General features: G+C 43.2%; 1 long non-coding RNA gene across 1 annotated transcript; it reads left to right on the top strand.

The window, feature by feature from the left end:
• Positions 1–19,305: 19,305 nt before the first annotated feature.
• Positions 19,306–21,266, top strand: LOC143806083 (uncharacterized). The gene is made up of 3 exons (XR_013221390.1): positions 19,306–19,498; positions 19,759–19,838; positions 20,928–21,266. It is a non-coding gene; the product is annotated as an uncharacterized LOC143806083 (long non-coding RNA).
• Positions 21,267–26,691: the final 5,425 nt, after the last annotated feature.

Below are 26,691 nucleotides of genomic sequence, written 5' to 3'. Positions count from 1 at the left end.
TGTGCGCATTAAGCAAGGCGATGAATGGAAAACCGCATTCAATACGCCCGAAGGTCATTTTGAGTACTTGGTGATGCCATTTGGGCTCTCTAATGCACCTTCAGTTTTTCAGTCCTTCATGCATGACATTTTCCGGAAGTATCTGGATAAATTTTTGATTGTTTATCTGGATGATATTCTGGTTTTTTCTGATGATTGGGACTCGCATGTGGAGCAGGTCAGGATGGTTTTTAAGATTTTGCGTGAAAATTCTTTGTTTGTTAAAGGCTCAAAGTGTCTCTTTGGTGTACAGAGGGTTCCCTTTTTGGGGTTCATTTTTTCCCCTTCTGCTGTGGAGATGGACCCAGTCAAGGTCCGAGCTATTCATGATTGGACTCAACCCTCGTCAGTTAAGAGTCTTCAGAAGTTCTTGGGTTTTGCTAACTTCTACCGTCGTTTTATCGCAAATTTTTCTAGCGTTGTTAAACCATTGACGGATATGACCAAGAAAGGCTCTGATGTAGCTAACTGGGCTCCTGCTGCCGTGGAGGCTTTCCAGGAGTTGAAACGCCGGTTTACTTCGGCACCTGTTTTGTGCCAACCTGACACCTCACTTCCCTTTCAGGTGGAGGTGGATGCTTCGGAGATTGGGGCAGGGGCCGTTTTGTCGCAGAGAGGCCCTGGTTGCTCTACTATGAGACCTTGTGCCTTTTTCTCCAGGAAGTTTTCGCCGGCAGAGCGAAATTATGATGTGGGCAATCGGGAGTTGTTGGCCATGAAGTGGGCATTTGAGGAGTGGCGTCATTGGCTCGAGGGTGCTAAGCATCGTGTGGTGGTCTTGACTGATCACAAAAATCTGATGTATCTCGAGTCTGCTAAACGCCTGAATCCTAGACAGGCCCGCTGGTCATTGTTTTTCTCCCGTTTTGACTTTGTGGTCTCGTATTTACCAGGTTCTAAGAATGTGAAGGCCGATGCTCTGTCTAGGAGCTTTGTGCCTGATGCTCCTGGAGTCGCTGAACCTGTGGGTATTCTCAAGGAAGGAGTTATCTTGTCAGCTATTTCTCCTGATCTGCGGCGTGTGTTGCAGAGATTTCAGGCTGGTAGGCCTGACTCTTGTCCATCTGACAGATTGTTTGTGCCTGCTAAATGGACCAGCAGAGTCATTTCCGAGGTTCATTCCTCAGTGTTGGCAGGGCACCCGGGAATTTTTGGCACCAGAGATCTGGTGGCCAGGTCCTTTTGGTGGCCTTCCTTGTCAAGGGATGTGCGGTCATTTGTGCAGTCCTGTGGAACTTGTGCTCGAGCTAAGCCTTGCTGTTCTCGTGCCAGCGGGTTGCTCTTGCCCTTGCCTGTCCCGAAGAGACCTTGGACACACATCTCTATGGATTTCATTTCTGATCTTCCGGTGTCTCAGGGCATGTTTGTCATCTGGGTGATATGTGATCGTTTCTCCAAGATGGTCCATTTGGTTCCTTTGCCTAAGCTGCCCTCCTCTTCTGATCTGGTTCCTGTGTTCTTCCAGAATGTGGTTCGTTTGCACGGCATTCCTGAGAATATTGTGTCGGACAGAGGATCCCAGTTTGTTTCCAGGTTCTGGCGATCCTTTTGTGGTAGGATGGGCATTGATTTGTCGTTTTCGTCCGCTTTTCATCCCCAGACTAACGGACAAACGGAGCGAACTAATCAGACTCTGGAGGCTTATTTGAGGTGTTTTGTCTCTTCTGATCAGGATGATTGGGTGACCTTCTTGCCGTTGGCTGAATTTGCCCTTAATAATCGGGCTAGTTCCGCCACCTTGGTTTCGCCATTTTTCTGCAACTCTGGTTTCCATCCTCGTTTTTCCTCGGGACATGTGGAGCCTTCTGACTGTCCTGGGGTGGATTCTGTGGTGGATAGGTTGCAGCGGATCTGGAGTCATGTGGTGGACAACTTGAAGTTGTCACAGGAGAAGGCTCAGCGTTTTGCCAACCGCCACCGCGGTGTGGGTCCCCGACTTCGCGTTGGGGATTTGGTATGGCTGTCTTCTCGATTTGTTCCTATGAAGGTCTCCTCTCCCAAATTTAAGCCTCGCTTCATTGGTCCTTACAAGATATTGGAAATCCTTAATCCTGTATCCTTTCGCCTGGATCTTCCGGTGTCGTTTGCCATTCACAACGTATTTCATAGGTCCTTGTTGCGGCGGTACGTTGTGCCTGTGGTCCCTTCTGCTGAGCCTCCTGCTCCGGTGTTGGTTGAGGGCGAGTTGGAGTACGTGGTGGAGAAGATCTTAGATTCTCGTCTCTCCAGGCGGAGGCTTCAGTACCTGGTCAAGTGGAAGGGCTATGGTCAGGAGGATAATTCCTGGGTGGTCGCCTCTGATGTGCATGCGGCCGATTTGGTTCGTGCCTTTCACACCGCTCATCCTGATCGCCCTGGTGGTCTTGGTGAGGGTTCGGTGACCCCTCACTAAGGGGGGGGTACTGTTGTGAATTTACCTTTTTGGCTCCCTCTAGTGGTTACTAGTGATTTGACTCTGGGAATGTCTGCCATCCCTTGTATGCTCACCTGGGTCGTTAGGTCAGGGGTGTTGCTATATAAGCTCCCTGGACCTTCAGTTCAATGCCTGGCAACGTTGTAATCAGAGCTAATCTGTTGTGCTCTTGTCTACTGATCCTGGTTCCTGCTAGATTAAGCTAAGTCTGCTTTCTTGCTTTTTGCTATTTGTTTTTGTTTGCATTTTTGTCCAGCTTGTACATAATCTGTATCCTTACCTTGCTGGAAGCTCTAGGGAGGCTGGAGTTCTCCCCCCGGGCCGTTAGACGGTTCGGGGGTTCTTGAATTTCCAGTGTGGATTTTTTATAGGGTTTTTGTTGACAATATAAGTTATCTTACTACATTCTGCTATTAGTGAGTGGGCCTCTCTTTGCTAAACCTAGTTCATCTCTGTGTTTGTCATTTCCTCTTACCTCACCGTTATTATTTGTGGGGGCTTGTATCCAACTTTTGGGGTCTATTCTCTGGAGGCAAGAGAGGTCTTTGTTTTCCTCTTCTAGGGGTAGTTAGTCCTCCGGCTGGCGCGAGACATCTAGCGACCAACGTAGGCATGTTCCCCGGCTACTTCTAGTGTTGGCGTTAGGAGTAGATATATGGTCAACCCAGTTGCCACTGCCCTATGAGCTGGATTTTTGTACTTCGCAGACTTACTTGTTCCTCTGAGACCCTCGCCATTGGGGTCATAACAATCATCGTACTCAGGACAAACTGGACAACAACATTTGTGGTCCAATTTCTCCTGTTACCCTTGGGAAAATAAAAAATTCTGGGCTAAAAATCATTTTTGAGGAAAGAAAAATTATTTTTTATTTTCACGGCTCTGCGTTATAAACTTCTGTGAAGCACTTGTTGGTTTAAAGTGCTCACTATGCATCTAGATAAGTTCCCTGGGGGGTCTAGTTTCCAACATGGGGTCACTTGTGGGGGAGCTCCAATGTTTAGGCACACAGGGGCTCTCCAAACGAGACATGGTGTCCGCTAACGATTGGAGCTCATTTTCCATTCAAAAAGTCAAATGGCGCGCCTTCCCTTCCGAGCCTTGCCATGCGCCCAAACAGTGGTTTAAACCAACATATGAGGTATCGGCGTACTCAGGAGAAATTGCCCAACAAATTTTAGGATCCATTTTATCCTGTCGCCCATGTGAAAATTAAAAAATTGAGGCTAAAAGAATTTTTTTGTGAAAAAAAAGTACTTTTTCATTTTTACGGATCAATTTGTGAAGCACCTGAGGGTTTAAAGTGCTCACTATGCATCTAGATAAGTTCCTTGGGGGGTCTCCTTTCCAAAATGGGGTCACTTGTGGGGAAGCTCCAATGTTTAGGCACACAGGGGCTCTCCAAATGCGACATGGTGTCCGCTAACGATGGAGATAATTTTTCATTCAAAAAGTCAAATGGCGCTCCTTCCCTTCCAAGCCTTACCATGTGCCCAAACAGTGGTTTACCCCCACATGTGAGGTATCAGTGTACTCAGGATAAATTGCCCAACAAATTTTAGGATCCATTTTATCCTGTTGCCCATGTGAAAATTAAAAAATTGAGGCTAAAATAATTTTTTTGTGAAAAAAAAGTACTTTTTCATTTTTACGGATCAATTTGTGAAGCACCTGGGGGTTTAAAGTGCTCACTATGCATCTAGATAAGTTCCTTAGGGCGTCTAGTTTCCAAAATGGGGTCACTTGTGGGGGAGCTCCAATGTTTAGGCACACGGGGGCTCTCCAAACGCGACATGGTGTCCGCTAAAGATTTGAGCCAATTTTTCATTCAAAAAGTCAAATGGCGCTCCTTCCCTTCCAAGTTCTGCCGTGCGCCCAAACAGTGGTTTACCCCCACATATGAGGTATCAGTGTACTCAGAACAAATTGGACAATAACGTTCGTGGTCCAGTTTCTCCTTTTATCCTTGGGAAAATAAAAAAATTGTTGCTAAAAGATCATTTTTGTGACTAAAAAGTTAAATGTTAATTTTTTCCTTCCATGTTGCTTCTGCTGCTGTGAAACACCTGAAGGGTTAATAAACTTCTTGAATGTGGTTTTGAGCACCTTGAGGGGTGCAGGTTTTAGAATGGTGTCACTTTTGGGTATTTTCAGCCATATAGAACCCTCAAATTGACTTCAAATGTGAGGTGGTCCCTAAAAAAATGGTTTTGTAAATTTTGTTGTAAAAATGAGAAATCACTGGTCAAATTTTAACCCTTATAACTTCCTATCAAAAAAAAATGTTGTTTCCAAAATTGTGCTGATGTAAAGTAGACATGTGGGAAATGTTATTTATTAACTATTTTGTGTCACATAACTCTCTGGTTTAACAGAATAAAAATTCAAAATGTGAAAATTGCAAAATTTTCAAAATTTTCACCAAATTTCCATTTTTTTCACAAATAAACGCAGAAATTATCGACCTAAATGTACCACTATCATGAAGCCCAATATGTCACGAAAAAACAATCTCAGAATCGCTAGGATCCGTTGAAGCGTTCCCGAGTTATTACATCATAAAGGGACACTGGTCAGAATTGCAAAAAACGGCAAGGTCATTAAGGCCAAAATAGGCTGGGTCATGAAGGGGTTAAATTAAACACTCATTAAGGCCTCTTTCACCCTTGCGTCAGTACGGGTCCATCGCTATGCGTCGGGCCGACGTACCGACGCACATTGTGAAATTTGTGCACGTCGTGGGCAGTGGATGCAGTTTTTCAACGCATCCGCTGCCCATTCTGAAGTCCGGGGAGGAGGGGGCGGAGTTTTGGCCGCGCATGCGCGGTAGAAAATGGCAGACGCGACAGACATGCCAACGGTCTGCCAAAACACGACGCATCAGTTGCACGACGGACGCGACGTGTGGCCATCCGTCGCGATCCTTCACTAATACACGTCTATGGGTAAAAAACGCATCCTGCGAGCACATTTGCAGGATCCGTTTTTTCCCAAAAAGACGGATTGCTAAAAACGCAAGTGTGAAAGTAGCCTTAGGCTGCTTTCACACTAGCATCGGTAAGGGTCCGTCGCGCTGCATCGCTAATAAAAGTCTATGGAGAAAAAACGCATCCTGCAGACAACTTTGCAGGACGAGTTTTTTCTCCACAACGACGCATTGCGACGTGCAGTGCACGATGCTAGTGTGAAAGAGGCCTTAGAAACATCGGCCTTTCTATTATATATCTATGGATGTATCTATCTATAGATATATTTATAGATAGATATATCTATAGATACATAGATGTATCTATCCATATATTTGGCTGCTTTCACACATCAGGTTTTTGCCGTGAGGCACAATCCGGCGAGTTTTGAAAAAAACGGATCCATTTTTTTCCGCCGGATCCGTTTTTTTCTCATAGAGTTGTATGAGCGCCGGATTGCGCCTGATGGCCACACGTTTCATCCGTTTTTTGCCGGATACGTCAAAAAAGCTGTTTCCGCCGGATGGAAAACACATACAGAGGAACGTTTTTTCTGTCCGGCGAAAAAACGCACAGCGACGGATCCAGCAAAAAAACGTATGAAACTGAGCTGTGAAATGATGAATCCGGCCTTGGAATCCATTTTTTCAGGCATGTTTCCATTCAAATCATGCACATTTTCCGGTAATTTACTTATTTCCAAAAACGGCATTAAAACCGTGCATAAACCGCAGAAAAAAAGCATCAAAACTGCACCAAAAACTGCATCAAAACTGCACCAAAAACTGCATCAAAACCTGGTGCAGTTTTGCAGTTTTGGTGCGGTTTTGATGCAGTTTTTGGTGCGGTTTTGATGCAGTTCTTGGTGTGGTTTTGGTGCGGCTTTTTCCGCAGCATGTGCACAACAAGTCTGCGGCTCCCATAGACTTACATTGGTTGTGCACTACACTGCGGATTTGATGCAATTCAGTGCGGCAAAAAACGCTGCGGATCTGCAATCAGATCCGCAACGTGTGCACACAGCCTTAGCATTTAGGGAACCTAGCAAAAAAGCCAAGCAAAAAACAAGTGTGGGATTGCACTTTTTTTGCCATTTCATTGCACTTTGAATTTTTTTCACATTTTCTGTTACACGACATGGTAAAACCAATGATGTCATTCAAAAGTAGAACTTGTCCCGCAAAAGATAAGCCCCCACATGGCCATATTGACGGAAAAATTATGGCTCTGGAAAGAAGGGGAGCGATAAACGAAAACAAAAAAGCTCCAGGGGTGAAGGGGTTTAGAAACATGGATATGGACATATCTATGGAAATAGACATAGATATATCTGTATCTATCTATCTATCTATCTATCTATCTATCTATCTATCTATTTGTTATCTATCTATCTATCTATCCGTGTGTAATGGAGTGTGGGTTGGACAAATGTAAATGAGGAGGTCGGACAGAAATGACATCATAAATCTTTCTGAAGCTAGAGGGGGAGAGGAGGGAGGGGTTGGGTGTGTTTTGCAGTGGGTTTGGTAGATTTGTGCTTAGTAGCAGTGCAATGCATCATGGAACTCGTAGTATTAGAGCACAATAACTCAGGAGAAAGGAAGTTGTCGATTAACCCCATGAGAGCTGAATCCAGCACTAAAGATGTGCTGCTACAGCATGATAAAAGGTAATATTGCTAAAATAAACACAGTAGATGTTTTCAGTGGCCCATAATAGCAAGATTTATGAAAAAAAAAAAAAAAAGGTTATAGTAGTGGACAACTTCTTTAAATGTTCATTTTTTCCTTCCATGTTGCTTCTGCTGCTGTGAAACACCTGAAGGGTTAATAAACTTCTTGAATGTGGTTTTGAGCACCTTGAGGGGTGCAGTTTTTAGAATGGTGTCACTTTTGGGTATTTTCAGCCATATAGAACCCTCAAACTGACTTCAAATGTGAGGTGGTCCCTAAAAAAATGGTTTTGTAAATTTTGTTGTAATAATGAGAAATCACTGGTCAAATTGTAACCCTTGTAACTTCCTAGCAAAAAAAAATTTTTGTTTCCAAAATTGTGCTGATGTAAAGTGGACATGTGGGAAATGTTATTTATTAAGTATTTTGTGTCACATAACTCTCTGGTTTAACAGAATAAAAATTCAAAATGTGAAAATTGCAAAATTTTCTAAATTTTCCCCAAATTTCTGTTTTTTTCACAAATAAACTCAGAAATTAGCGACCTAAATTTACCACTAACATGAAGCCCAATATGTCACGAAAAAAAATCTCAGAACCGCTAGGATCCGTTGAAGCATTCCTGAGTTATTACCTCATAAAGGGACACTGGTCAGAATTGCAAAAAACGGCCAGGTCATTAAGGTCAAAATAGGCTGGTTCATGAAGGGGTTAATCCAAAAAGTAGGCAGTAGGAAGGGCTCAGGAATCCCCATCATGATGAGATTTTATCATGTTGGCATGGAAGACCTTCTGCCTAGGGTTGAGCGAAACGGATCGGACAAATTAAAAAATCGCCGAGGTCGGCGATCTTCGCGCCAAAGTCGCGTTTCATATGACGCGTTCAGCGCCATTTCTCAGCCAATAAAAGAGGACGCAGAGTGTGGGCAGTGTGATGACATAGGTATCGGTCCCCACCATCTTAGAGAAGGGCATGACAGTGATTGGCTTGCTTTCTGTGGCGTCACAAGGGGTATAAAGGGGCCTGCACGCCGACCGCCATCTTACTTCTGCCGATCTTAGCATAGGGAGAGGTTGCTGCAGCTTCGTCAGAAGCAGGGATATAGTTAGGGAGGGAAGATTAACCCCCAAACCGCTTGTGCTGTAGCGATTTCCACTGTCCAACACCACCTTTTTTTGCAGGGACAGTGGAGGGTATATTTTTGTGCATCAGCTCTGTAGCTTATTAGCCTGCCTTATAAGGCTCCCTGATAGCTGCATTGCTGTTTGCACGCTGCTGTGCAAACCAACTGCTTTTTTAAAAGCAAAAATCCTGTTGCTCCTTTCTGCAGTTATCTTGTTTATTTGTCCACACTTTTGTGTGCAGCAGTCCTTTTTGTTGCTGCCATACTTGTCCTGAGATCATTGTAGGGAGATTGAAATTGTGCTACAGTCCTTAGATTTTTTCAGATATCTTCCAGCCACTTGCTGCCACTTACATTGTGTTGTGTTATACACTGGGCCTGAGTTGTGGTGCCGTCTCCCCCCCAAAAAAGGGAGATTCAAATTGTCACAAAGTGGATACACGTCAGTTCTGTAAGTTTGTCGTATATCAGCCAGCCACTTGCTGCCACTCACATTGCGTTGTAAAATACACTGGGCCTGAGTTGTGGTTCAGTCTCCCCCCAAAAAAAGTGAGATTCAAATTCTCACAAAGTGGATATACCTCAGTCCTCTTAGTTTCTCGAGTACCAGCCAGCCACTTGCTGCCACTCACATTGCGTTGTAAAATACACTGGGCCTGAGTTTGGGTTCAGTCTCCCCCCAAAAAAAGTGAGATTCAAATTCTCGCAAAGTAGATATACCTCAGTCCTCTTTGTTTCTCAGGTATCAGCCAGCCACTTTCTGCCACGTACATTGTGGTGTTTTATGCACAGGGCCTTTTTTTTGGTGCAGTCTCCCCCCAAAAAAAGGGAGATTCAAATTCTCACAAAGTGGATCTACGTCAGTTCTGTTAGTTTGTCGTATATCTTCCAGCCACGTTCTGCCACTTACATTGTGTAGTGTAATACACTGGGCCTGAGTTTTGGTGCAGTCTCCCCCCCAAAAAAGGGAGATTTAAATTGCCACTAAGTGGATCTACGTCAGTTCTGTTAGTTTGTCGTATATCTTCCAGCCACGTTCTGCCACTTACATTGTGTAGTGTAATACACTGGGCCTGAGTTTTGGTGCAGTCTCCCCCCCAAAAAAGGGAGATTTAAATTCTCAACAAGTTTATTTACACCTTCTACCTTGTTTTACAGTACCATATAACGGTTGTTATTTTGGTTAAATTTTCCCAAAAATTAGGAAGTCTGGTGGAAGAGGCCGTGGGCGGTCATTGCCAGCTGGTAATGATGGTGGTGGTGGTGGTGGTGGAGCATCTGGTGGTAGTGGGAAAAGCAAAATAGCACCTAAGTCTCGAGGTGTTGAGCCAGCGTCATCGTCTGGCTACACAAGGCCTCAAAGGCTCCCTTATCTGGGAGTAGGAAAACCGCTTTGTAGGGTATGTGCACACTTCAGGATTTCTTGCAGAAATTTCCTGAAGAAAACCGGAAATTTTCTGCAAGAAATCCGCATTTTTTTTTTTTGCGTTTTTTCCCCATTTTTTTTGCGTTTTTTTTTTTAGCATTTTGCAAGCGTAATTAGCTTGCAGAATGCTAAAGTTTTCCAAGCGATCTGTAGCATCGCTTGGAAAACTGATTGACAGGTTGGTCACACTTGTCAAACATAGTGTTTGACAAGTGTGACCAACTTTTTACTATAGATGCTGCCTGTGCAGCATCAATAGTAAAAGATAGAATGTTAAAAATAAAAAAAAAAAAATAAAAAAATTGTTATACTCACCTGCAGACAGCCGATCTCCTCAGCGGCTTCCGTTCCTATAGATGGTGTGTGTGTGCAGGACCTTCGATGACGTCGCATTCATGTGACCGCGACGTCATCGCAGATCCTTCACACACACCATCTCTAGGAACGGAAGCGGCCACGTGCACCGCTGAGAGGCGGGAGGACTCTGGGGGCCCTCGAAGGTGAGTATATGACTATTTTTTATTTAAATTTTTTTTTTTTACCAATTATATGGTGCCCAGTCCGTGGAGGAGAGTCTCCTCTCCTCCACCCTGGGTACCAACCGCACATGATCTGCTTACTTCCCACATGGTGGACATAGCCACATGCGGAAAGTAAGCAGATCAATGCATTCCTAGTTGTGCGGAATCCCCGCAATTCCGCAAATTTAATGAACATGTTGCTTTTTTTTCCGCGATGCGATTTTTTCGCAGACAAAAATGCAACATTTGCACAAGAAATGCGGAATACACTGAAAATAATGGGAGGCATATGTAAGCCTTTTTTTCGCGTAAAATACTGAACGTATGCACATGGCCTTAAAGCCGGAGCAGCAGGAAAAAGTTTTGGCTTTCCTTGCCTTCTCAGCCCCTAGCTCTTTTGCCTCCTCTTCTGAAAGTTCAAAATATAAAAGCAGTGAGTCGTCAGTGGATGCTCCCGGTCAGGAACAAGTCGCTTCCTTGTGTCCTTCACCCAAACCAAAAGTGAAGGATGCGGCAGGTGACACTACAGTTTACTCCATGGAGCTCTTTACACATACCGTGTCTGGGTTAGAAAGGGAAATTGTTAACAGCCAATTACAAGATGAATCGGACATGGAGTGCACAGATGCACAGCCACAGCTAGATTAATATGCTGTTCCATTGACTCAGATCACTACATTGCCCTCGCAGTGTACTGAGCCAGAATCTGACCCTGATGAAACACAACCAACATCAGACACACCGTCGTAATAACAGGGGCTCTGTGGCAGTACCGCCGCCCACGATAGAGTGTTCCCCCCAGCTCGAACAGTGCTCTACCACTTGCAATACTTACCTCTCCCTGCTCCACCACTGTGTAGTCTGTGCTGTTAAATCCTTCAATGGCACTGCCAATACAAATTTATTGAAATGATAGATGATAGTAAAAATATACAGGGGCCCTGGCCTCCATTTAGACCAGTTAATACTTTGCGCCAACTACCACTGTCTGCTACTCAGCAGAGGAGCCCACCCCTGTACCTAGCTATGCCACCTGTTTATTTATGAACATTTTTTTGGCAGACATTTAGCCTTCTTACTTATTTGGGCCTAGTAACTGTGTCAGCCAGTCCTTACAGTTGTCCTCCACTGAACAAAGCTATGCCGCCTGCGTACTCCTGTTACAAATTTTGAACTGCGTTTAGCCTCCTTACTTATTTGGGCCTAGTAACTGTGTCAGCCAGTCCTTACAGTTGTCCTCCACTGAACAAAGCTATGCCGCCTGTGTACTCCTGTTACCAATTTTGAACTGCATTTAGCCTACTTTTTTATTTTAGGCCTACTACCTGTGTCTGTCTGCGCCAGTCCTTACAGTTGTCCTCCACTGAACAAAGCTATGCCGCCTGTGTACTCCTGTTACCAATTTTTAACTGCTTTTAGCCTATTTTTTTTTATTTTGGGCCTATATCTGTGTTTCCTCCTCATCCTGCCCATTGCCCAGCCACTGCAAGATGAGTCTGCTGGTACATTGACCCAGACCACTACATTCCCCTTGCACTCTACACAGCCAGAATCTGACCCTACTGAAAGTCAGGTTCCTCTTCCCGCATACTATACTACCTTACACGGGGACAAAGAGGAAGGTGCAATGAAAGAGCAGGTGGGGGGGCATACTCGTTGGCACTGGCACAGGGCCCCTCATAGTACGCAAAAGTGTCTCTGGCAGTGGGAGGCGCCGCCCGCCGTCAAACACACCGCCGTACTATGAGGGGCCCTGTGCCAGTGCCAACTAGTGGCCCCCCCCTGCTTGCTCAAGATCACAGCACTTGCAAAGTTGAAATACTTACCTCTCCCTGCTCCACCGCCGTGACGTATTCCACGTTTCCTGGGCCCAAGAAAATCTTGAGCCAGCCCTACCCCCCACAACTTTAGCCAAATGACCCCCTGTTTTCAATGCGTAACTATTATTATAAAGTAAATTAAGATTGACAAGCTTAAGGAATAAGAATTTATGTTTTTGGCATTAAAATGGGCACTGTAGGTGTTTTTCTGTCCTCCACTCACTGCCGACTTTGATTCCCCATTGACTTGCATTGGGTTTCGTGTTTGAGTCGGCCCCCGACTTTTCGCAATAATCGGCCGATTTCACCCGACCCGACTTTTGAGAAAGTCGGGTTTCGCGAAATCCGACTCGATCCTAAAAAAGTAAAAGTGGCTCAACTCTATACATCACATAACAGTATTTACAATAATACGCAGGACACAATTCACATGCTATATTTACAACACGATTGGTGGCTTCAGGGAAAATAATGCGACAGATTATATAGCTTTATCACCTACTATTGTTAGCAGGGTCCAAGCTGTATCAAACATGGAAAGATCATTGGCCCACAATGGGGCTAGCTGAACCTATATGACAACTAGTAAGACCGAGAACAGATATAAAATGTCATAGTGCATAAACAAGTGCAAAAAGTGTCAATCTCATCTATTTGTGCTTGAAGGAGGATTCCTTGATGGTCTTGAGCAGTTGGTTCAGTCTGTCTGCCCTGTAGTGCCCTCTGCATGTGCTCCCGCCCTAACAAGGGCAGTACCCAAGTGTAGCTCTCATGATGTATACCACAGAAAAATCCCTCCCAAGAGTTTATTTTCTCAACAATGAAATGTCATCAGGGGAGTGTACTTGTTAAGGGGAAAATGATAAACATATTGAGGTCTATATTGTTGAATAGAACATAGAGCAAAACATGTTTCAGTGCTTGTAAAGTGCCTAGTGTCCAAAGAAACAAAAAATGGGAATCCCACAATGATGGGTATTCATTTAGGAGATGCAGAGTGCTGCCCCCCTTGTAGAAAAAATGGGGAGATGTCATCTCCCTGGATGTAATGTCCCTTAAGGGTATGTGCACACGTCAGGATTTCTTCAGGATTTTTTCCTTTTTTTTGCGGATTTCCCAGATAAAAACGCTATAATACCGCATAAAAAACGCATACATTATGCATCCTATCATTTAGAATGCATTCCACATTTTTTGTGCAAATGTTGCATTTTTTTCCTAAAAAAAAAAACGCAATCCGGAAAAAGAAGCAACATGTTCATTATTTTTGCGGATTTTTTGTGGATTTCCCATGAAATTGGAGTGTCAGGAGAAAAACGCAAAAAGTCCGCAAAAAATCCGCAAAAAAACGCGTAAAAAAACGAGGAAAAAAACCGCAAAAAAAAACGCATGCGGATTTCTGGCAGAAATGTCCAGATTTTGTCAGGAAAATTTCTGCAAGAAATCCTGACGTGTGCACATACCCTAAAGCTCAAATGGTCGACTTTTTTTTTACTTGTTTATGCACTAACACACCTTATATCTGTTTTTGGTCCTATTAGTTATCATATAGGATTCAGCTATCCCATTGTGGGCAAAGAATCTTTCCCTGTTTGACCACGGGGATTTATACACTTTTGAATTTGTTTTTGTGGTCCTATTGATTCCTATGTAGGGCAGAGTCAGCCATGGCCCTAGAGCTCTAATTTCACAGGGACTATTTGTATATTACATTTTAGCGTACTATTAAAGTTATATTTTATTTAATTATTCTATGCTACTGTATATAACAAAGATAGATAGGAATGCAACAGCAACAGGCACCTCCTTACATTCCTCTCCTCTTTAATATTAGTCTTCCTCGTGCATTCGCACACCTACAAGACACCAATATGCAACACAACATATATAACTTATGAAAGTCAGCCTCACTTCTGGAGGGTGATAGGCGTTGTCTCCACTTTTGAGTCAGCATAAACGCAGTGCTACTGGTTAGGACCCTGGAATTAAGAGTCCAAGTTCTTTAACAACTTAAACCCAACCTGAACATATATGCTGTCCATCCTCCCTTCCCAACAATGGTCTTAGTGGCAAGGACACAATCCACAAGGTGCAAAGTCAATTGTTCCTCATCAGTTTCTAGGAAGGGGACACAGTTCTTAAACAACTCCACTCTGGCACACGAGATATGAGCACAATCTCTTCAAGACAGCTCCCTTACTGGATACAATTCAGTTCTGGACTGAGGGTGTAGAACCCTCTAGCGCCTGCAGTGTCTCTGCAATCCAGAAGGTGAAGAAGTAAACAAACAATTTCAGTCTTCCATGGCTTCAATTTGGGGGAGTCCTGTAAAAGTGGATAATTTTTTCACTGGAATTCTAGCCCTTCATGAGGTTGCAACCAGTACAACATGAACATCCCAGCTTTGGACTCCTCTTTTTCTTAACTCAGAAAGTATCTCTCCCTGTCTTCTCCTGGAGGACTGAAAACCAGTTGAAATCCTCCTGATACTGGTCCTGAGAGTGGCTCTGCCTTGGTTGCCAAAGGGGCTCTCAACAAATGAATGTTAACAACTGCCCCAGCAGAGTGAGAACCATTCTGTGGACCTGCGAATGCATTCTAGAGTATGCTGTTTGGGGCTCCAAGATGACTGGCCTCGAGGGCCTTCTCCCAGTCTCTCTCCGCTCTCCAGAAAGGCTTGGCAAAGCCTCGGCCCTCACATACCACACAGACCACATGCCACCTGCGGCGGCCAATCACTTTCAGAAATTGGACCAGTGTGCCAATCATAAGTTTGTGCAGCCATCATGTCAGATGGTCTGTATTTACCATTTTCCTATCCACATAAACATCATTGTTGGTCCCAAACTCTTATGTGATCCCATGGCCCACTGTGAGTCATAGTAGGTCACTATTCTTCTGGATGCCATTCCTCGGTAGTGCCCATCCAGGGGACTCATTAGTATGTTCTTAGCAGAGGCAATGGCCCATCTCTTCTCTTTGGTCCTTTGGAAACCCTGAGGTGTAGGCCGCGCCCTAAGTTTGGTCCCCGTCTGACTGGTGGAGCCGACTTGTTCCAGACCCTCGCTGCAAGCTCCTGCCTCATCTGTGATTGAACTAGCCAGCTCCAAGTCTTCAGCACCTCCTTCCGCCATCTTGTTTTCATACTGCTGCCTCCCCATCAACTTACCATCCACAAATGGCACTGTCTCTTCCACCTCCTGAGGCTCATGGTGCCTCTGTTGTTCGTGTGGTGGGGTCCTCTCTGAGTCACCATTCCATTTCTTGGTCATCTCTGGCCATTTCCATGGGTCATACTTTACTGGGCAGGCCTTTTCCTTACATTTTACTTCAGGGCATCCGTCACTCCCTGCTGTTTGTCCTGATGATGAACTCTGTAGTACTTCGAAACACGTCAGCTACATGAAGAAACCACCAATTCCACCTGTCTAAACATGGATTTATTACATTGTTGAGCAACAGTGTGGATCATCCACAAATCCTACTTTTCTGTACAATACATTGGTGGAGAGAGAAAACATCCTAGATAAGATTAGATCCTAGATAACATCCTAGATAGATAATAGATAGGTAGAGATACAGATAGATAATAGATAGATAGATAATAGATAGCTAGATGAGAAAGGTCTGTACCCAGGACCGAAATGTCACCAGTCCACATGGGTTATTAAAGAGCACTTTGCCACTTTGGACTTGGTGTGCTGTCTCAACTTTTTTTGAAACTATTTACAAGGACTGGTATGTACCTGCGAGACGTTTGTACCCTACCTTTAACTGTGCTGTTTTTTCTACTCTTTTTTAGATAATTAATAGATAGATGATAGATAAACAGACAAATGATTAATAGATAATAGTTAGACAGATGATAGATAGATAGATAGATAGATAGATAGATAGAAAAAAGATAGATAAATAGGTAGATAGATAATAGATAGAAATATGATAGATAGATTGATAAATAGATAAATGATAGATAGATTATAAATAGATAGATGATAGATCATAGGTGATGATATATAGATAATAGATAGATATAGATAGATAATAGATAGATAGATGATAGATAGATAGATAGATAGATAGATAATAGCTGGATAGATGATAGATAGATAGATAGATAGATAGATAGATAGATAGATAGATAGATAGATAGATAGATAGATAGATAGATAAATAGATAATAGATGCAGTAAATATATTGGAGATAAGTAGATAATTAGTAAATGAATGAGACTGATGATGAAAATAGAAACAGATAATTTACATCATATCTATGATCTCCGTCACATAGTTTCTGAATGAGCCTACAATTAGCAGCTGTGGAGAAATATTAGGTGCTACTTTCGGATATTTGGAATGCTGGTATTTATCCTCTGACCCAGCATTATTTGTCATGCTTGATGTCAACAACAACAGAAACAATAAAGACTAGGCAGTGAGCACATCCTACAGCAGTGCTACCTGAGAGTATAAAACCGCACCTGTATCCAGTGTCCTCACTCCAGTCTACAGCAGCCGCACTCCAGCTCATACTCAACCAAGAAGGATTGACTATGGCACCTAAGGCCGTGTCCCGGGGACTGATTCTGCTGGTGTTCCTCACCTTACAAGCAAAAGGTAAGTACAAATTAATTCTAAAAGTTCATTGAAATCTACTACTAAATTGCTTTTCTTTGACATGTTTTGAATAGGACAAAACTGTTTTTTTATGATATTTCTACTACTAACACTGGTATACATTTGATTGAAAAAAATTTGCAATTAATCCTGATTGAAAATCTCATACCGTTTTGTGCATGCAGCTCCTATGCAGACCTAACTACAGTATCTTCCATCTGCCTCCTTTTCTTAGCTAGTAAGAAAAGGTCAGAAATACAAGCACCAGTGATGTTGGATGTAATGATTATTAACAACTAGCTGAAGAGCCCGGCGTGGCCCGGGCATAGTAACTAACTGTGGTTAGTTATATCAAATTATAATGATTATCCTCCATCCTATAGTCCCGTGCCCATATACCCATCATACATATCCTTCATCCCATTGTCCCGTGCTCATATACCCATCATACATAACCTCCTTTCCAGAGTCCCGTGCCCATATACCCATCATACATATCCTTCATCCCATTGTCCCGTGCTCATATACCCATCATACATAACCTCCTTTCCAGAGTCCTGTGCCCATATACCCATCATACACATCCTCCATCCCATAGTCCCGTGACCATATACCCAAAATGCATATCCTCCATCCCATAGTCCCGTGCCCATATACCCATCACACTTCCTCCATCCCATAGTCCTGTGCCCATATACCCATCACACATATCCTCCATCCCATAGTTCTGTGCCCATATACCCATTATGACATCATCTTCACCATGGCAACCATTCTGACATCACCGTAGCCATGGCAAACTATTATGACATCATCGTCACCATGACAACTTCTTTTACATAACCGTCACCATTACAACCTATTATGACATCATCATCACCATGGCAACAATATGACATAACCATCACCATTGCAACCAATTATGACATCATCTTCACCACGGCAACCTTTATGATATCATTGTCGCCATGGCAACCATTATGACATCATCGTCGATACACACACATATACACACATACACTCGTTTTTATATATAGATAATTGTAACTTCTGTATGCTAGAGATGATAATATTAATCCCTACAGTGCTGGAGATAGCCCTCCTGCCCAGGAGATGTGGTATGATCAGGCCATGTTCCTACACAGTCAGACACAGCCATTACACAGTACACAGCAGGGGCACATTTATAAGATTATATCAGCACAGGAACATTTTATTTACACACATCCAATTGTGGAAATTATTATTATTCCAGGATTTAATGATTAAAATCAAGTTTTGTTCGAGGCAAAACAAACTATAATTGCTATTTAAGTTTTACATTATTACTAAAGTAACTCAACTTTGTACATGAACTAATGGTTTTCTTGTCCTTCCTTTCTTACAGTGTTTTGTCAAAGTAAGTCACATTTATAAATTCTTACTGCCATGGAGACTGTGTGTTTAGTTGGGGCAAGTTAGAAAGTAGATCTGAGTTGTTGCAGATGTAATTATTATTATTTAACAGCCTTCGACTCGATCTCGAGCCATGGCGACTTGATGAATGAATGCTCTGTAGGAAGGACAATCTTGTGCAAGCCTAGATAGGTCCACCAGGGTCTTCTCCGCCTTAATCTTGATTCTATCAGGCCATCGAGTTACTGACCTTCCTCTTCGCCTTGTTCCTTCTATTCTTCCTACCGTGTTCTCCTTTTCCAGTGTTTGTTCTCTTCGTATGATTTATCTAAAGTAAGCAAGTCATAGCTCGGTGATCCTTGATTTGACTGACAGGATGTCATACAGTCCCTAAAATGCGGACAGGGAGAGTTTAGGGAGTAACAAACTGGGTATTTGCCAAGATCTTCCATTTTGTATGGGGTCTCAAAGTTGGAAATGTAAGAAGTAAACTAGTTATAGTTCCTACTGATTCATTTTTTTATGGTCTGTCTCTCGAAATGGGTCTCAAAGTGTGAAGGGATTATCCACATTTGCTAAAAGTTTCCCATCTCCCCAATATGTAGTAGGTGTAATAATGATAATATTAACAAATACCTCAAAATATGGAATGTAGTATAGTTTTTCTTATTTACTTTGTCTCTTTCCTCAGATTGTAGGACCTTAGTTATCCATGGTTACAACCATTAGCAACTAGTTACCTGTCACTTTATCAGTGGATGTAACCATGGATACCTAAGGTCCAGCAATGCCCTGCACATGAGGAAAGAGACAGCAAATCAGAAAAAACGATACTACATTTCTAATTGTTGGTATTTGCTATTATTATTAAACCTACTACATATTGGGATAGGATCTTGGAGATGGGAATACCCCTTTAAAGAGTCCTGCCATTCAGAATGCAAATGTTGGTTATGTGTATGATGATATACTATGTGGGAGCGATATGTCAGGAATATATGGACTATTTAGAACACATATTTGTCCCCTAAAACTTTCTAACATTTTTTTTATATATTTATAACTATTTTGAAATAACTAATTTTCTATTTTATTTCTTTTATGGACTCAGATACAACCAGTAAGTATATTTTACCTTATTATTACTCCTCATCCTCTTTTTTTGAAACTGGGGTGGAACAAATCTGAGTAGTCAAGTGGCCCATGTACCTAGAGGGCAACCTGCTCCAAAAATCTATATAGTACTTTACAGCCATTTGTTCACCCTGTCACCAACCTATAGCTTGGTGCCGTACATAAACACTCATTAGCTATATAATTGTCTTTTTGCACTCAGCCTACAGACATTTAACTCTTTTATTTATGTTATCCATAGCAGCAGCTACAACAGCAGCTACAACAACTACAACAGCAGCTGCAACAACTACAACAGCAGCTACAACAACTACAACAGCAGCTACAACAACTACAACAGCAGCTACAACAGCAACTACAACAGCAGCATGTAAGTATTTAAGCCTGTACCTCTGCAGCCACCATATGATTTTGTCAGAGCGTAGATATTTATCTCATTATTACACTTCCTAACGTTATTACAATTAATATTGTTCTTCCTACGCTTCAGGTATCATGCAGCAGTATTATCTCTTTACCGTTTGGCAGTATTATGCTGAAAATGTGCCAGGAGGGCAGGGTTTTATTTTCTACAAAAACATCCATGCGTTTTGATTATCTGTTGTAACTTTTCATCTCTTCTTTCCGCAGCAACTATTACTCCTGCAGAAATTGCCATCATTGTCTTGGCGGCGCTTATTCTATTTTTCCTTTTTTTGATGACTTGCATGGTAAGTAAATATGTCATACTTGTATTTTAATGTGAGTTGAATATAACCTAGATTTATCACAAGAACATCAGTAGTACAAGGGCATGTGGAGGACCTAACTATGAACCATCCTGGAGAGCTACTGCAAAGGCTTAGATAGAAGGAGCACCCTGGACTTGGTGCCTAAGGGGATTCAGTCTAATAAATGGCACATGGTCAGGTTGAGGTTTAATTATTGTTTTTTTTCCATTGAAGTCCAGAAGTTTTGAGATTCATCTCTGGACATAACACAACCATAAGCTATAGCTGACAACCAGAGGGTTCTCATTTCGGTGTTAAAATAGACTAAATACTAATGCAAAGAAAGGGACTATAGGTATCGCAGGGTTGTAGACATTGAGATCACAACTACAGCCCAGCTTAATCATTGAACCTGTGGATCACAATTATGAGTGATCTATGAAAATTGGTGCACTATAGACCGAAAGCTGCATGTTACACCTTACCCATTTAAGGATTTTTGCATTAATAGAGTGGAGCCCCCTTTCAAATACTATAAGAGGTGGGATCAACTGCAAAGAGCGTCTCCTTATATTTATGGAGGACCTAGAGATTTCAGGAACCCATTGATTAAAAAAAAAGTGCATTGCTTCATTTCCCCTGTGGTGGCGCTGCATCGAAAGTGTACACTTAATACCAAGTAGTGAAGCTGATCACTAGTGGTCTAAGCTTATCATAATGGGACCTTTCTAGAAAATTAGTATGATCCTAGGGAGGAAAACTCCTTATACAGGGACTGTCACATTAATGACAGTTACATATAACATGGCACCCTACGAAGTCTAAAAGTACCTATATAATACATGGTCCTGATAAGTCCTCCAGGGTGTCAGTTACATTTATGAGTGACTCTTTACCTTGGGAAATACAAAGGGTCCTTGGGTGAGGATGTGTCCCCCATGACATCGGTATACTCTAACAAAGTATAGGGAATGAGGTTTTACTGAGGTCAACATGGACACACAACAACACTGTACTTAGTAATTACTATAGTTCACTCCATCACCACTCCAAAAGCTGAATGGTCTAACAATAATTTTTTTTTTTCAGTATTTCATTTTTCAATTCAGAAATTAATTGAAGACTCTTGAACCAGAGAACCCTCATGAAGAACCCTAACCTTGTACAGTACATCATGAATATGTATATATTATATCATATGTCTCGGCAATATGGGCACAATCAATGGAGGTGCCGTGTCCCAGGTGCCAGATTTGTAGAACTGAATCATCTCTAACCATGAAGATGCATGTTGAAGTCTTGCCATATTGGTTCTGGAGATGTTGAGTTGGCACTGAAGTTATGAAGGGGTCTGGTCATCCACAGACCTTTGATTTGTATTTATTGCTTGTAATTTAAAATGATCTCATAATAAATTATCTAAAACACTTTGATGTGGTGTTTGTTTCTGAAGGTAATTCCCAGTATTATGACCACCACAATTAAACATTACATATTAAAGGGTTAATTCTAGAGGTGAAGTTCACAACATAGTGACTACATGACCATTGAGGACTATTAAAAACCCAGAAAAGTTTGAGTTACCATAGGATGAATCTTATAAAACTTCAATCTGTCAGAGGTAACAGCTGAGAGATAAAGCAGATCCCACCGCTGTCACCAATTTTGTTAACAGCAGGGAAAATCAGGCAGATCTCAATGCCAATAATTTGTCAAGGAACAAACAAGTCCAATTCCATTGCATGGAATATATTGCATGTAATATATATATGAATATACACTGTTCAAAAAAATAAAGGGAACACCAAAATCCCACATCCTAGATATCACTGAATTAAATATTCCAGTTGTAAATCTTTATTCATTACATAGTGGAATGTGTTGAGAACAATAAAACCTAAAAATGATCAACATAAATCACAACAAATATTCCACGGAGGTCTGGAGTTAGAAAATCAAAGTGGAAAATGAAGTTACAGGCTGATCCAACTTCAGTAGAAATGCCTCAAGACAAGGAAATGATGCTCAGTAGGGTGTGTGGCCTCCACGTGGCTGTATGATCTCCCTACAATGCCAGGGCATGCTCCTGATGAGAAGGTAGATGGGCTCCTGAGGGATCTCCTCCCAGACCTGGACTAAAGCATCCGCCAACTCCTGGACAGTCTGTGGTGCAACGTGATGTTGGTGCGAGACACGATGTCCCAGATGTGTTCAATCGGATTCAGGTCTGGGGAATGGGCCAGTTCATAGCTTCAATGCCTTCATCTTGCATAAATTGCTGACACACTCAAGCAACATGAGGTTTGGCATTGTCCTGCATTAGGAACCCAGGGCCAACCGCACCAGCATATGGTCTCACAAGGGGTCTGAGGATCTCATGTTGGTACCTAATGGCAGTCAGGCTACGTCTGGCAAGCACATGGAGGGCTGTGCGACCCTCCAAAGAAATGCCACACCACACCATTACTGACCCACTGCCAAACCAGCCATGCTGAAGGATGTTGCAGGCAGCAGATCACTCTCCAGGGCGTCTCCAGACTTTGTCACGCCTGTCACATGTGCTTAGTGTGAACCTGCTTTCATCTGTGAAGAGCACAGAGTGCCAGTGGTGAAGCATCCTGCACGGTGTTGGGCTGTGAGCACAACCCCCATCTTTGGATGGCGGGCACTCAGACAATCCTCATGGAGTCAGTTTCTAGCTGTTTTTGCAGACACATGCGCATTTGTGGCCTGCTTGAGGTCATTTCGCAGGGCTCTGGCAGTGCTCCTCCTGTTCCTCCTTGTACAAATGCTGAGGTAGCGGTCCTGCTGCTGGGTTAATGCCCTCCTACGGCCCCCCTCCACGTCTCCTGATGCACTGGCCTGTCTCCTGGTAGCACCTCCAGCCTCTGGACACTACACTGACAGACACAGCACCCCTTCTTGCCACAGCTTGCATTGATGTGCCATCCTGGATGAGCTGCACTACCTGAGCCACTTTTGTGGGTTGTAGAGTCCGTCTCATGCTACCATGAGTGTGAAAGCACAACCAACATTCAAAAGTGACCAAAACATCAGCCAGAAAGCATTGGTACTGAGATGTGGTCTGTGGTTCCCACCTGCAGAACCACTCCTTTATTGAGAGTGTCTTGATAATTGCCAATAATTTCCATCTGCTGTCTATTCCATTTGCACAGCAGCATGTGAAATTGATAGTAAAACAGTGTTGCTTCCTAAGTGTACAGTTTGATTTCACAGAAGTTTGATTTACTTTGAGTTATATTCTGTTGTTTAAGTGTTCCCTTTATTTTTTTGAGCAGTGTATATATATGTACTCCATTACGGTGACTGCCTACTCCACAATAACAAAAGGAACCAGCTGCCACCACCAATTGTTTATACAAGTCGATTGGACACCCTTTACAGATAGCGTGTGGCTTCAAGGGAGCGGTTTATAAAGCAAGAGGAACAAGGCTATTATATTTTTATATATTTAATCCAAAAAGTAGGCAGTAGGATGGGCTCAGGAATCCCCGTCATGATGAGCTTTCATCATGTTGGCATGGAAGACCTTCTGCCTCTTCCTGGAATTGTCAATGGCAACCACATAATTCATGTCGAGACACTGATGCACAAGGTATGAACCTTACCTTGCCGTCTGAAGTTTGTTCTTTTTCATTGGGAATAGGACCCACATCTTCTGACCCACATTGTACACCTAGTGTTCCAGTCATGCCAAAGCTTTTGTCAGGTAACAACAGAGAGATCACACAGATCACACCACTGCCACTAATTTATCAAGGAACCATGCGGATCTCCCAGCTGGTATCAATTTGTCAAGTACAAGGCTCCACTACTAGAGATGAGCGAATATGTTTGGAAAACTATCGCCAAACATAAATTCGGCATGGATTTTTGATCGGTAACACAAGCATTTTTCTTAAAATTGGAAAAAGTCTGTAACATTCGTTAAAAGAGAGAATAAAAGCCGGCAATTCACGTGTCCCGTATAGTAAAATCAGTAAGAAATTACAGTAAGGATTGACAATTAGTGTTGAGCGATACCGTCCGATACTTGAAAGTATCGGTATCGGAAAGTATCGGCCGATACCGGCAAAGTATCGGATCCAATCCGATACCGATACCCGATACCAATACAAGTCAATGGGACTCAAGTATCGGACGGTATTCCTGATGGTTCCCAGGGTCTGAAGGAGAGGAAACTCTCCTTCAGGCCCTGGGATCCATATAAATGTGTAAAAGAAAGAATTAAAATAAAAAATATCGCTATACTCACCCTCCGACGCAGCCTGGACCTCAGCGAGGGAACCGGCAGCGTTGTTTGTTTAAAATTCGCGCTTTTACTTGGTTACGTGAAGTCCCGGCTTGTGATTGGTCAGGGCGGCTATGTTGCCGGGACGCGGACCAATCACAGCAAGCCGTGACGAAATTACGTCACGGCTTGCTGTGATTGGTCCGCGTCCCGGCAACATGGCCGCCATTAACCAATCACAAGCCGTGACGTCACGGGAGGCTGGACACGCGCGCTTTTTAAAATGGGCGCGTGTCCAGCCTCCCGTGACGTCCCGGCTTGTGATTGGTTGCGCCGCGGTCAACCAATCACAAGCCGGGAGGCTGGACACGCGCGCATTTTAAAATTTTAAAATGGGCGCGTGTCCAGCCTCCCGGCTTGTGATTGGTTGATCGCGGCGCAACCAATCACAAGCCGGGACGTCACGGGAGGCTGGACACGCGCCCATTTTAAAATGCGCGCGTGTCCAGCCTCCCGTGATGTCACGGCTTGTGATTGGTTGCGTCTCCCATGTGACTGCGACGCAACCAATCACAAAGCCGGGACATAATTTTAAAATCCTTAAGGACCTGAAATTACGTCACGGCTTGCTGTGATTGGTTGCGTCTCCCATGTGACTGCGACGCAACCAATCACAACGCCGGAACGTAATTTTAAAATCCTGAAGGACCTGAAATTACGTCACGGCTTGCTGTGATTGGTTGCGTGCCGGTCACATGGGCGGCACGCAACCAATCACAAGCCGGGACTCACGTAAAGGAAAGAAAAGCGCAAATTTTAAACAAAGAACGCTGCCGCTTCCCTCGGTAAGGTGCAGGCTGCGTCGGAGAGGTGAGTATAGCAATATTTTTTATTTTAATTCTCTCTTTTACACATTTTTACATTAATGTTGTTTCGATACCGATACCCGATATCACAAAAATATCGGATCTCGGTATCGGAATTCCGATACAGCAAGTATCGGCCGATACCCGATACTTGCAGTATCGGAATGCTCAACACTATTGACAATACATCTATATTATAATTGAAAACTGTCTCCAAATGTTCAGGAGGTTTTCAGGTAAAAATGAGATCTGTTGGATTCCTGTAACAGCTGACAAATCTCCCATAGTGGTGCAAGTATGAATCTGAGAGTTCATAGTGAGATCTTAGTGCTGTGAAATAGGACTACCCGACAAGTAAGTGGAGCAAAGGCCTGGATGATGTTATGCTGTATACTCGGCACCACCTGGTGCTTGGAGTAAGCTGGAAAACTCTTGTAAAGGTATTCCACTTACCAATTTAGATAATCAACATTGGGACATTTAAGCCTTGCCCCATGATTGCCCACTAAATGCCAAGAACAGCATTTAAAAGAGCCTAGAGATTTGCACAAATTCAATCTGTAATGTACACATTGTCTTTTTGTCTTGATTGACAGCACCAACGTTGTTCGATATAACTTGGGGACAGTGCAGCGAGGGACAAATGCATGGTAAGGATAAATTCAAGCTAGTTTTCTTCATTTGAGGCAGGCAATCATAGTGGTTACAGTCTATCAATGAGGACACAGGCATATCAACATGGGAACAATACTAGTTGGTTACACTTTAATATTGAGTCATTGAGCTTGGCAGTTACACGATAACAGGAACAGTCTAGGCTTGCCGGTTACACTTCAGGACTGGAGTACACAGCTTGGTAGTTGCACACCTAGTAGACACAGAGCTTGGTAGTTAATGGAATCTATAAGAACAGTTTCTTTAACCCTGGTGGTTTTTCTGCTTGGAATTCAGTTTATCTGCTTGGATTTTCAAGCAGCTATCATGTACCACTTTTCAGTATATTACACACCGGGGTCTCGTTCAACAGCTGTCCATAGTGAGCTACAGTATTTTAGATGGAGACTGTCCATAGTGAGCTACTATAGCTGGAAAGTAGACCAAGTTTCAGAGATGCACAACGTCTTGACCAGTCTGTCAGTGCAAGCCAAATTGACGTTCACTGTCTCAGGAAGGCAAAATATTCAGGTCTAAGCTTATTGACTGTCTGTTAGGCTCACCAGGTGAGGTGGATTCTCAAAGTCCAGGGTCTGGGTAGGCACAAAGGCCACAAGCATGGGAAACAGGTAACTGCAGTACCGGGAACAGCAGACAGACAGGAGACTGGGAACAGGTAGTAGAGGTCATGAAGACTACAGACAGGTTGGAGAGGTTCTGGAGATCATAGAAAGGTATCAGAGGTTTTGGAGACTGCAGACAGGTAGCAGAGGTCCTGGAGACCTCAGGCAGGTTTGAGAGGTTCTGGAGATTGCAGACAGGTATCAGATGTCAAGCAGACCACAGACAGGTAGCAAAGGTCCTGAAGACCACAGGATTCTGGAGCACTTAGAAGTAGGATTGAGCGAAAAGGATCAGATAAATTCAAAAATCGCCAACTTTCGGCAAAGTCGGGTTTCAAGAAACCCGACCCGATCCTAGTGTGGGATCGGCCATGCGGTCGGCGATCATGGCGCCAAAGTCGCGTTTCGTATGACGCATTCAGCGCCATTTCTCAGCCAATGAAGGAGGACGCAGAGTG

Source organism: Ranitomeya variabilis, chromosome 2 (assembly GCF_051348905.1).
Source record: "Ranitomeya variabilis isolate aRanVar5 chromosome 2, aRanVar5.hap1, whole genome shotgun sequence".
In the NCBI taxonomy this organism is placed as follows: Eukaryota; Metazoa; Chordata; class Amphibia; order Anura; family Dendrobatidae; genus Ranitomeya; species Ranitomeya variabilis.
The sequence above is the reverse complement of the archived record's forward strand: the minus strand, read 5'-3'. Positions and strand labels throughout refer to the sequence as shown.